The following is a 13,202-nucleotide window of genomic DNA, read 5'->3' as shown; positions in this document are numbered from 1 at the left end:
GAGGTATTGCCTCACCCACCATACTCGCCCGATATTGCGCCATCGGATTTCCATTTATTCCGATCGTTACAACATTTTTTAAGTGGCAAAAAATTTGAAAATTTGGATGATGTCTAAAATGCCATCTCCAGATATTTTGCTCAAAAACCAATTGATTTTTATCGTTCCGGCATTGAAAATTTGCACACTAGATGGCAAAAGATTGTTGATAACGAGGGTGATTACATCATTAATTAAAAATAAAAACTTATTAAAAATTTATCTGTTTGAATTTAATGTAAAAAAACGACATTACTTCCCGGTCCCCCTAATATTAATTTACATCTCGCCTTGACTGGAATATCGCAATTGTTTGCGATCTTCATTAATATCCTCGCGTACTTTACGAACGTCCGGTAACCCTCAATCGCGGGTGATCCCTGGAAGATATTCCGAAATAGCGACATAGCCCGGTACCAATCCGAGAACGCGAAATCACCGTTTTCGCGCCGCGATAGTACAGGGACGTAACAAAAAATTAGTGACAGCGGTGGGATACGGAAAATCCGGATATGGTAAATACGCGAAGTAATAAAATGGACGAAAGCACGATGGGTTTAACAAAAGAAGAGATAGAGATATTACAAGCAAAATTATCAGAAAAAGAAATGCGACTTAAGGAGGAAGCCGACCTCCTGAGAAAACAACGGTCCGAACACGAGAAAGATCTGCGCGATCTCGAAGAATACCTTAAACGAATAGAGGAGGATTCCAGGAAAGGGAATGGCATAAATGAAGGAGGCGCACATGCCTTCAATGACATACACCGCGAAAATGAGGCACTACGCCGCGAAAACAAACGCCTGCATAGAGCCTTTAATTCCACGGGACAACCAAACACAGCATGCGAATCGCAAACATCATACGACGAATACCGCGCGGACTCCCCTCAACAACCTAAAGTCTCTTTTAGGGAAGCCATTGAATCTGTACTCCATTACGACGGTTATAACATTACATTAGCACAATTCGTACGAGCATGTCGCCGCGCCAAAGAAATAGTCCCCCCTTCGTCGGAACGTAATTTAACGAAACTTCTAATCAACAAACTCCGCGGGCGCGCTTATTACGCAGTAGAAGACGAACCTTGCGAATCCATCACTCAACTAATAGATCTTTTAAGTTCAGCATTCGGTTCACCTGAAACAAATTGATCAATATTATAATACATATAACATATATATATAACATATATAACACATTGATCAATATCAAGATGAACTTAGCACCATCTATTTAAAGCTACAGGAGCATGTACTAGATTATATTAGCTGCGTTAAAGACCTTCGTTCTGCTATACTTGACGCGGAACGTCGCGAAACCGGATACTTAGGGAAAAGGTAGAGATAGAAATTGATGGTTTAACGACGAGATCGTTCTGCGACGGATTACCACTCGAATATAAACTCCAAATGAATTGTCATATTCAATCGTCACCGTTTGAGGCCTTCGCGATGGCCAAGGCCTTAACGAAAAGACAGGAATTAGACAAGCAACGCTATGGAGCAAAAAAACGCCCTGACTCCGGAAGACGAGACGAGTTATCTCGACGGCCGCATACCTACCCGATATCTCCGAGGCCATATGGTCAAAACTATTCTCGGAACTACGGTACTGATAACGCCCCCGAGATAACTACATTCGAACATACCAGCCGCGTGACCGAGTCGAGCGACCGCAATATGCTAACCGCGACACCAGGAACGTACCAAATAATCTTAATACTAACGCCCCTCCCCCGTAATGATCGACCGACTAAGTGGTGCCGGTATTGCAAGAACTCCGGACATATAATAGAAGAATGTCGTAAGAGACAATATAATAATGCGAGAAAAGACGAATCGGGAAACGCGACGGGCCCCGCGGGACAAACGGGAGTAACTCGCCAAGGACCCTCACAACGAACGATTCGCCCGGTAAACCCGGTAGAAGCGACCAGCGGCACGAGTACAGAATTGCAACCCTAAATCCGCAACATTTCTCTCACGCGCCCATCGCCGCGTTAGCCGCAGACGGCCTCTTACAAGAAACTAGTTTCATGGTTGATACGGGCGCGGCTCCAAATCTAATCAAGCTCAGAAATTTACATCACGAAGGGAATATTCCCGATAAATTACTCCTTAGCGGAATAACGGACGGTAAAATCGAGACGCTCGGGTCCATACAAATTCTATACATGGGATACTTCATAAATATGCACGTAGTACAAAATAATTTCCCAATACCTCAGGAAGGGATCTGACTTCCTTCGGGATGCCTCGAAAATCGATTTCAAAAATCAATTCGTACTCTGGAAAGGGATGCGTGTTCTCTTTGCTCAACGCGACACCGTGGTCATTCTCGCTAGATCGCGTTCGACCTTTTTTGTTAAAATTACTAACTCTCATATTTTAACGGGATACATTCCGCGACTTAGCGTCTGCGAGAATGTATATCTCGGCGACGCTGTAATTATGAACCGTAACGGGCGAGCTTATCTCCAAGTTATAAACGCGAGCGATTTAGATAGGGAACTTGTAGTATCCATTGAGCTGCAAGAGATAGAACATCTCTTCGGAGAGGAAATAGGACTCGAGATAAGAGACAGTAAAATATTTATGACGTCCGCAACGACAAACCTAGAAAGCAAAGAAAGAAGGCAGGCTATCCATAACGTCCTCCGCTTAGAGTACTTAAATAAAGAAGAGTTGGAACACGTTTCACAGTTAATTAGAAAATACCAAGACTTATTTCGGCTGCCTAGCGATAAGTTAGAATACACGAATGTAATAAAACATAAAATCGTAACCACGTGGTCGATGACCAACCAGTAAATACTAAGCAGTACAGATTTCCGCCAATTCATAAAGAAAAAATAAATAAGCAGATAAAAGAATTATTAGAAAATAACGTGATTAAACCATCCGAGTCTCTTTATAATTCTCCCTTGTGGATTGTGCCAAAAAAACTAGATTCCAAAGGAAATAAAAGGTGGCGAATGGTTATTGACTACCGTATGTTAAACGAAAAGACGATAGGAAACGCATACCCACTCCCGAATATTACGGAGATCTTAGACCAATTAGGTAGCGCGAAGTACTTTAGCGTTTTCGATCTCGCATCAGGATTCCATCATATACCGATGCATGAGTCACACGCGGGTAAAACGGCTATTTCTACGCCTCACGGGCACTACGAATTTAGCCGTATGCCATTCGGACTCAAGAATGCTCCTGCAACATTTCAGCGACTCATGGATCAGGTTTTAACGGGACTGCAGGGTAGTGAACTCTTCGTTTATCTAGACGATATAGTACTATACGCAAGCTCACTCCAAGAGCATGAAATTAAATTTAAAAAACTGGCCGAGAGATTAAGACAGGCAAATTTGAAACTCCAACCTGACAAATGTGAATTCTTGAGGAAGGAAGTCGGATATTTAGGCCATATTATCAGTGATAAAGGAGTGAAGCCAGATCCCGCGAAAATCCTAGCAGTAAAAGAATTTCCAATACCCAGAAACGCAAAAAATATCAAACAGTTCTTCGGACTAGCAGGATATTACCGTAGATTCATTCCTAGTTTTTCCAAAATAGCGCGTCCTCTAACAAACTTACTGAGAAGGACAAACCTTTCGACTGGCAGAAGGAGCAGGAACTAGCTTTTTTACAACTTCGCGAAACGCTATGTACAGAACCAATATTGCAATACCCCGATTTTACAAAACCTTTTGTGGTTATCACCGACGCTTCGGGCTACGCAATAGGCAGTATCCTGAGCCAGGGACCAGTCGGGAAAGACCTCCCTATCGCTTACGCGTCGCGTTTGTTGAATTCACCAGAAAAAAATTATTCCACAATCGAAAAAGAACTTTTAGCCATTGTATATTGCGTAAACTATTTCCGCCCCTATTTATATGGACGGAAATTTCAATTAATCACTGATCATAAACCGTTAGTGTGGTTACATTCTGTAAAAGACCCGACTTCCAGATTGGTCCGTTGGCATTTAAAACTAGCCGAGTATGAGTATGAGGTGATTTATAAGGCAGGAAAGATGAATGTGAACGCAGACGCGCTATCGCGAAATCCGACACACGTCCATGCAATAACAAAGGGGACACAAAAGAACGTTAATGCCCGAATGTTCCCTTCCAGACGCGATAATTTAACAACCAGCTTCAACGAATCTTTATTTAATGCTGGGAGTTCTAGACCCGGTAATGAACATGCACCGACCGACGACGGCATAGCAGATAGCGATACGGAATTATCATTAACGCCAAGCGACATTAACAAAACTCTAAGCGATAGCGAGACCGACAGCTCCGACTCCGATAACGCTTCTTCTATATTTGATAACGTTAATGAAACCGCTTCCACGAAATATTTAACGGGACCAAAAATCGTAGCAATTCCCGACAATTTCACAACCCGTAGAGATAATCTCGTAATCTTCACCACACAACAGGGTGCACCGATTGATTTAGGAGCCCGGATGCTCCAGGAAACAAAGTCATTGCCTATGATTAGAGATTCCACACCGGCCAGAGGTAAAGTAAATAAAAATGGTAATCGCCACATAATATCGTTAGTGGTAAAAGAACGAGTATCAGGAGTAACAGAGAAAAACATCATAAAAGAAGCATTGTGCTCGCTCTTAGATATCGTCACGGGACTAGATTTGCCATCGATCTCTATAGCGAAAGGGGACGTAGATAATGTTCCCTGGGAGACAGTACACTCGCTACTTACTCGCATTTTGGGAAGTATTAATATAAACATATTTATATGTACAAATAAAATAACGACCCCCGCGAAGAACGATAGACATGAGATCATGATAAAAAACCATTGTTCGGCAATAGGAGGACACAAGGGTGTAACGAAAACATACAATCGCGTTAAGAAAAACTATCATTGGCCTGCAATAAAAGCAGACATACAAACTTTTGCTCGAAATTGTCGCTTGTGTCAGCTAAAGAAATTAGAGTAAAAACCAGACAACCGATGGTATTGACGGACACCCCTGATTCCGCCTTTGAAAAGATCTCAATGGATATCATGGGCCCCCTGCCCATCACACAATCAGGCAACGTATATATATTGACCATTCAAGACTTACTAACAAAATATTCGTTAGCTCTCCCTCTCCAACACGCAGGTGCGATTGATGTAGCGGACGCTTTTACTAACGACTTTATATGCACATTCGGAGTTCCGAAAGCTATTTTGACCGACCAAGGTTCACACTTTCTTAATAGCCTTATGCGAAACGTTGCGCACAAATTCAAAATTCGACACTTTAGAACTACGGCATATAGACCGCAATCGAACGGTTCAGTAGAATAATCGCATCAGGTACTCTGGGAATACCTAAAGCAATTCGTAAATAAAAATAACGACTGGGATAAACATTTAAGGTTAGCGTCATTCTCGTATAATACTAGCGTCCACGAAGGCACGCGATACACCCCCCCACGAACTAGTGTTTGATAAAATGGCCAAGGTACCTTCAAGCGAATCGGATACGGTTAACGAGACAAATGAAAGCTACACAAAGTATCTGACCGACCTGTTTGACAAAATTAAAGACGCGCAGGCAACAGCGCGTAAAAACCTAATTAAGTCTAAGGAAAGGTCGAAGCGATACTACAACCGTAAGATTAAGATCCGTAAATTTAAGTTAGGAGATAATGTATACTTGCTTAAGGAACCCACGAAAGGGAAACTAGGAGACCAGTACACTGGTCCGCATAAGATAATAGAATTATTAAGAAATAATAATGTTAAAATAACCATAAGTAAAAATAGGACAAAACTTGTGCACGAAGACAAGCTAAAACACTCGCCCCATAGTACCCCCTCCACATCAAAACCCCACCACGAGGACCACTACTAGAAAAGCTATAACAGCGGCATACCGGCGGAAGACCGGGCAGTAACGAGCAAACCATAAGATGAGACTTTCTTACCGATCGCTGCCATCATCGCGCTCTGTTTCCCCATCTCTCATAGTCTGATAGGCTATGATTGTGGCGGACAAGGGCTTAACATAACCTCATTATTCTTACTGGACATAGGCAGATGTGAGATTGACAACATGGAGCCCAATAAGGAAGATGCCTACGTCCAACTGCTGCAGCTTTCCGAGTACGACCGCACGGATATTATCCAATGCAAGATCGAAGTAGACCAAACAATCTATTACTGCGGAATGCACTCCCATATTTTCATTGTCCAGGGAGGTCGACGGCAGTATATGCACGAACTATCTGACTCTGTTTGTAAAAAGATGCAAAATTCAGGAGCCATTGCAATGGGAACGGGCCAACAGAGCATTATACAAGGCCTCAAGAGAAACAGCACAAACACGCGTTCTATTACACTAGCAGGCTCCACCTCTGTGGACGGACGATGTTCCGGAACGGAATATAGCGACGCTTTTGGAACCTGGGAAGACGTCGTCGTCCAAGCAGTCGTCAAGGTAACTTTACGGGACTTCGAAGCTTCGATCGACCGGAAATCAAACGAGGTGATCCTTCCATCTGGCGTACATTGCAAGGCATCACCAGGCGAATGCCTTGACACCAACGGAGCAGAGACTTACTGGAGTATCGCCCCACGAGACAACTGCCATTTCGACAGGTACGATGTCCTCTAAGAGGGAATGGCCAGCAAACTGACCGCCAAAGGGAACTACACAACACCAACGGTATATACGGTAACAACCAAGGAGACCACATTTGCGCTTACCAAAACAACGGAGCTCAACCTATGTGGATACCGCCTGCTGCAGACGGAACACCCGAAATTATCAATCCTGGAAACACAGCAAGGCAAAACCTTCAAAACCCGAGCCAGAGTATCTGTCAATAATTTAGACATATTCTCTTATGTAAACTCGAAATTCTTGTATGTGGAAAAACACATCAAAACACAGCTAACACAGTTGTACCGAGACATCATGGAGCAGAAATATGCCTTGGAAAAACAGGTATTACAAAACGCCCTCTCCCTGGCGAGCATAGCGCCTGACGAGATGGCTTACAGAATAATGAAGGAAACACTGCAATAATGGCCGGTGAAGCCATGCACCTGATCAAGTGTGTACCTGCAGAGTGTCGTTTACGATCCGTGGAAGGCTGCTACAATGAGCTACCAGTCACCTACAAGAACCAATCAGTATTCTTACTACCTGGATCTAGGATACTCACCAAAACAGGAACTCCGAAGGATTGCAACGAACTCCTGCCAACGATGTACAAAATCTATAACACCTGGTACCGGCTAATGCTAAAACCAGTTGAATCAATGGCGCCACCAACGATACAACCGTTAACGAAACCAACATGGAAGTATGTCAGCCCAACATCCCTTGCTACCAGCGGCATCTACACGAACGAGGACCTCGATCGTTTACGGGATTACATCATGTTTCCCATGGAAAAACCTTCCATGCTAAACACAATCGCACGAGGAGCAATGGGTCAGGAGATTCCAGCGGGTAATTTGTCTCTGATAAATTTATTCAACAAGAAAACGCTGGACCAGATTGCAGAAAGCGCAGGCATGCGTCTCTGGAAGGGATTTATAACATTTGGATCCGCCAGTGCAGGGATACTCGCAATATTTATGGTCATCCGGCTCGCGAAATTAATAGTGGACACAATCATCCATGGTTATGCTCTCCATTCAATTTACGGGTGGAGTCTACACCTACTGGGAGCAATATGGACATCAGTAACAAATCTACTCCTGTACATGGGAACTCCGAACAAAAGAAGCGACAGAAGCAACAACGGAAACTAGCGCCACAACCGAATACCCCCGACAAACAAAGAGTTATCTCCCATAACCCCTTCAACGACCGAAAATCTGCACCCTAAAGCCCCCCCAACACCAGAAGAAATAACCCCACAACCCCGAGTGATTTACACGAGTGAAGTGCGCAGAGACTTTAAGAAACTCAGGAAATTGTTGGACGAATAAGACTAAAATAAGGTATAATATAAGAAATAGCGTAAAACTTTAGATATATATATTTACTTACATGATTTTGTATACATAAAGGAAAATGTCGAATCAAGGTTCAATATTTTCTTTTAAGGGGGGAGGTGTCACGTCCCGCGACTAATTTATTATTTTAGCTAAGAGAATTCTAAGTCTCTCTTACGTAATTCGAAAAGCCCGCCTTCAGCGGCCATGACACCTTGCTTCTATTAGTATCTAAGCGCGACGCCACCATAGTGGCGTGTCGTCCCACTACTTCGACATCCCACTACCATGTACCCCCACTTGCGGGCGACGGCAGCGGCCGAGCCGCCGAAACAGAGGACCTCAGTGCAGGCCCCGACTTAGTCAGTCTCATCCGCGATCTCAAACCGACAACAAGTCTAAATCGGGACTCTACATCTAATTCGAATTCAAACTCTAACTCTAATTCAATCTCTAGTTTAATTCTAACTTTAGTTTAACTCTAACTTTAGTTAATTCAAATTCTAAATCTAATTATAACCTTAACACTAAACATAAATCTTAAGTGTATTAGCTACAGTGTACCATATAAGCAGTGAATAAATATTTTGTAGTGTATCGTTAGATTCTAGGTGATTATTTTTAAAGATATAACTCCTTCTTATACCTACATATTTTTTTTATTACTACCGCGTCCGCAACGTATCATTTTATTCCGCCACGCGTTCAACACGTTAATTATTTTTATTTTTGAATAAAATCCATCCCTTGTGTATCCAAGTGGAAGACTACCATTCAAATCCACCTGGCTTCATTCATCACACAGCAACACACTTAATTACAATACAGCAGTGCGGTCCCTTGCACGCCACTATTGTTATTAGTAACAGACACATAATACAGCAAGTGCAGTCCCTCGCATGCTACGCGTCTACACACCACCAATGCATAAAGCTAGTGTTCTTAACTTTGACTATTAACATTAACAAATGCCAAAGAATAGGCGAGGCGGAGTAAAGAAACAAGCACGACGTCAACTGATAGAATAGTAGTGTATCTAGGCCGGTTCTAAGCCATGGTCCTCTGAGGGGGGGTGAGGGGTGAGGGGAAACCGGGGGGGGCATGACGTCACGGGGGAGGGGGGTGACGTCACGGGGTGGGGGGGTGACGTCACGGGAGGGGAGGGGGATGGCGTCACGGGGTGGGAATGACGTCAGGGGGGGAGGTCACGGGGGTGAGTATGACGTCACGGGGCTATGACGTCACGGGGGGGTGACGTCATGGGGTGGGAATGACGTCACGCGGGGGTGACCGCGGCGGAACGGTAGGCGCGGGGTCCGCGGAGAGGGGGAGGGGGACCGCGGCGAAACGGTTGGCGCGGGGTCCGCGGAGAGGGGGAGGGGGACCGCGGCGGAACGGTAGGCGCGGGATCCGCGGAAAGGGGGAGGGGACCGCGGCGGAACGGTAGGCGCGGGATCCGCGGAGAGTGGGAGGGGACCGCGGCGGAACGGTAGGTGCGGGGGCCGCGGGAAAGAGGGAACGCGAAGGTACGATGCCGCTTGTAGGTGTGGCAATAGTTTTGGAAAAGGATGACGTTCGCGGGAGAAAGAGATAAAGAGAGATAGCGCGAGGCATGCATGTACCGATGAGGCGATGCGAGAGAGAGCATACGCGAGGCAGTGCGAGAGAGAGCATATGCGTGGCGGCGCGAGGCGATCACAGGCACGAGGGAGAGGATGACGTTCGCGGGAGAAAGAGATAAAGAGAGATAGCGCGAGGCATGCATATACCGATGAGATAGCGCGAGGCATGCATGTAGGAAAAGGAAAGAAGAAGGTGTAGAAATAATTGATGCTTTAATTACAATTATAATAATAATAATAATTTATTTCATAATTGTGTATATATTACAATGTGTGTGTGTGTGTGTGTGTTAAAATAAAAATAAAAATAATAAAAATAAAAATAATAATAATAAAAATAATAATAATAATAAAAATATATATATATATATAGGCGGCGCTCCTTCTGAAACAGAAAAATATTAAATATTAAAAATTAAATTTATATTAATATAATATTTTTTTAAATAGATACTTACATTATCCTCCTGGAGCCGCAAGCTCTTCCTCCCAATCCTCCTCCCAATCCTCCTCCACCTCTTCCTCTAAATTTTCTTCCACATCTGACACCTCTTCCTCTTCCTCCGGCTCCCAATTCTCCTCTTCTTCGTACGGCTCCAAGCCGAAAAGAGGCCGTAAATAAAAAATGTCTTCGTATTGCGTTGGGTGCACGCATGCACACTCGCGGGCTTCGCGAGTGTCACCCCACAAGCTTGCGTGCGCCCAACGCAAATTTCCTCTTATCCACCGCATGTATCGGCGGTGGATGACATCAATTTGCACGAACTGAAATATATTATTAATTAATACATATCACACATAATGTCGCACACACATACCAAAACACTGAACACTACTTACCAGATTAAGACGAAACATTTTTATTCGTCGTTCTTTAAGTCACTCACTTCTGACTGTCAAACACTTTGTGACGAACATAACGGGATAGACATTGTCTCAAACATTTTATAGTAGGAGATGTATCACTTACGAAAAACGCTTACTCTCAGCTCTTGATAAGAAAACAAAAGTTAGCATGTTTTCACGAGCAAATATCTAAAGCCTTTTAAATATGAATAATATATTATAATATGTAAACCACTATCGAACGACTATCGAACGGCCATTGAACGGCTATCGAACGGCTTTGAACGACCATTGAACGGCTTTTGAACGGCTTTGAACGACTATCGAACGGCTTTGAACGACTATCGAACGGTCATTGAACGGCTATCGAACGGCTTTGAACGGCTATCGAACGGCTTTGAACGGCTTTGAACGACTATCGAACGGTTTTGAACAACTATTGAACGGCTAACGAACGACAAAACAATTATTTATACACCATTCAAATATTTAAAGTCTATGTGCATGTACTGAAATGTAACATTCGTAGTCTGATAAGGTGGCTGACGCCGCTATCTAACGTCACGTACTGAAATTTAATACTCGCATACTGGAATAAGAAAGAGGAAAAGGGAAGAATAAAAGAGAATAAAATATATTTTAACAATAGTTTATTCTAAATAATGTTTGGGTGAATCTTTATGATGATACGTCCACCAATTGAATTATTTAAATACATTTTGTAAAGCGCAATTTTTCAAATGTTTTTCACAGCGCATAGTATTAGTAACATCTAGCTTATTTAACGAAGTGATATCTTCATAGTCCGCATCCAAGATCTCAATAATAACATCGTTTCTCGCATCATCGTCAAGTATAACGACCAACCATTCTCGTTTTTCGCAACCTTTAACGTACACGATAGGAGATGCTCCATCTTCCTCTTCCGTCGCACCCATCACAGCTCTCGTAATCAAACGCCTAGCAAAGCTGTATGGAACGTTTCCATCCTCCCATTGAAGTCCATGGTGATGTCCGATTAGCCATGAAGCTTGACATCTCTCAGATTTTGTAAGCGCACGCCATGATACGGGACTTGCAAAAAAGTAATGAGAGAGAACAGATCCATTTCTCAATATTGCTACTTCCTTCACGACAAAGTTTCTCCCGATAATGAATCCCTGCAGATCCACAAACGTTGGCGCGATCATGCTGATAATATTACCGTACGATTGCAAGAACGATGTACGACTGTTGCCGATCGTCAAAATCTCAATCTTTATATATTTTGACATTGGAGGGGATATTTGCTGATTTAGGAAATTTTACGAACTACGTTGGTCAATGGGCAATATTCGACAACGCGATCGTGTAAGATGAGACAATAGGCGGTAGTATTTGTCGGTATATCCTCCTTGCATTCAAACTCTAATCTCACGTCCACGGTGGAATTTTTGACAGACTCGTTTTGTCGCGAGCAATCGATAACCGCGAGAGGACCGCAATGTAGAAATTTTGAAATGTTTAATAGCACATCATCATTATCACACCCGTAATAAGATTTGCGAAAACGAGAGTACATATCGAACAAGAGGGCGAATCTATTTCTATCGAAATCTAAATTCAAATCATCGTAGGGATAAAATTCCGAGTTTAGATAGAGTTTAACGTTCGTCAATTTGCAGTCGTCGAATGTAGTAATATCTTTTGACACAGCATTTTTTCTACCAGTCTGCAGCGCAAAGATCACGTATCGCGGCTTCTCCAGCTGAGAGGCGGGTTTCACGGTCCACGAATGCTTGGTCGTATTATGCAATAGAGGAAATTCGTATAGATTCCAAGAGCGAAAACTGATATTCAAGTATCGCCCGCTTTCCAACGCGCGCAGCAAGGATAGTTTATTGACCTCGCTCAATATTACATGTGGCATACGCCATTGTATCTTGAATAATTCGATATCAGCTTCAGTCGAAGCATGTCCAAATATGCAATTGTTGTCGTTGCGCGAACGTATCAGAATTAATTCGTGACGAGCGTTGATCACAATTCGCTTATAATCTTCGCAAAAACCCAATAGTATATTTAGCGGCACGCAAAAATTGAAGTAAGATTCAACAGCATTATGTGACATATTCCACGCAGCATTCCCCAAGATTTTACCTTTCTCGGTTGTTAGAGAGATATAGTTTTTAATCGTGGAAGTTAGTCCAACGTTTCTGTTGCGGTCAATCTCCACACCGTCGAGTTCATATCGAAGTTCATCAAACATAAACGCGACACAATTGTTTCCCAATACCACTCTTCCCTCTTCAGCTACTTTACGCACCATCAACTTTCCTTCGACGTATAGAAAACTTTCATATGGTAACGTGTACAAATCTTGATGTTGTATCGGTATCCGTATCTCGTCGCTATATCCAAGCGTTGTGTTGGCGTATGGATTGTACGTATGAGTCTCAATCTTGATGATACGGTCGTCAAAGATCGGCTCATCTCCGATATTCAAGATGTCAATCATATTTTTATGTATTTCGTACGACGAATCCCAATGATTTAAAAAACTCGCGATTCAACGCGCTGAGCTTCTTTTTATCGTAACCAGATATCTGATTATTGTCACCCGATACAGCAGTCACTCGCCTTCTCGCAAAAATATTGTCCCTCGCAAAGATATTGTCTCTCGCGTGCTCCGTGCTTCCGTTCAACACAAGCATTTCATTTGTCAAAGGCTTTATTTTTG

General features: G+C 43.1%; 1 pseudogene; it reads left to right on the top strand.

The window, feature by feature from the left end:
- The first annotated feature begins 6,953 nt into the window (after window positions 1–6,953).
- On the top strand, window positions 6,954–7,854 carry LOC138943231 (uncharacterized; annotated as a pseudogene).
- The last annotated feature ends 5,348 nt before the right edge of the window (window positions 7,855–13,202 follow it).

Source organism: Polyergus mexicanus, unplaced genomic scaffold (genome assembly GCF_030449975.1).
Source record: "Polyergus mexicanus isolate NDT 795.1 unplaced genomic scaffold, iyPolMexi1.0 SCAF_25, whole genome shotgun sequence".
NCBI classification, from domain to species: domain Eukaryota; kingdom Metazoa; phylum Arthropoda; class Insecta; order Hymenoptera; family Formicidae; genus Polyergus; species Polyergus mexicanus.
Note: the sequence above shows the minus strand (reverse complement) of the source record. Positions and strands in the feature narration are given on the sequence as shown.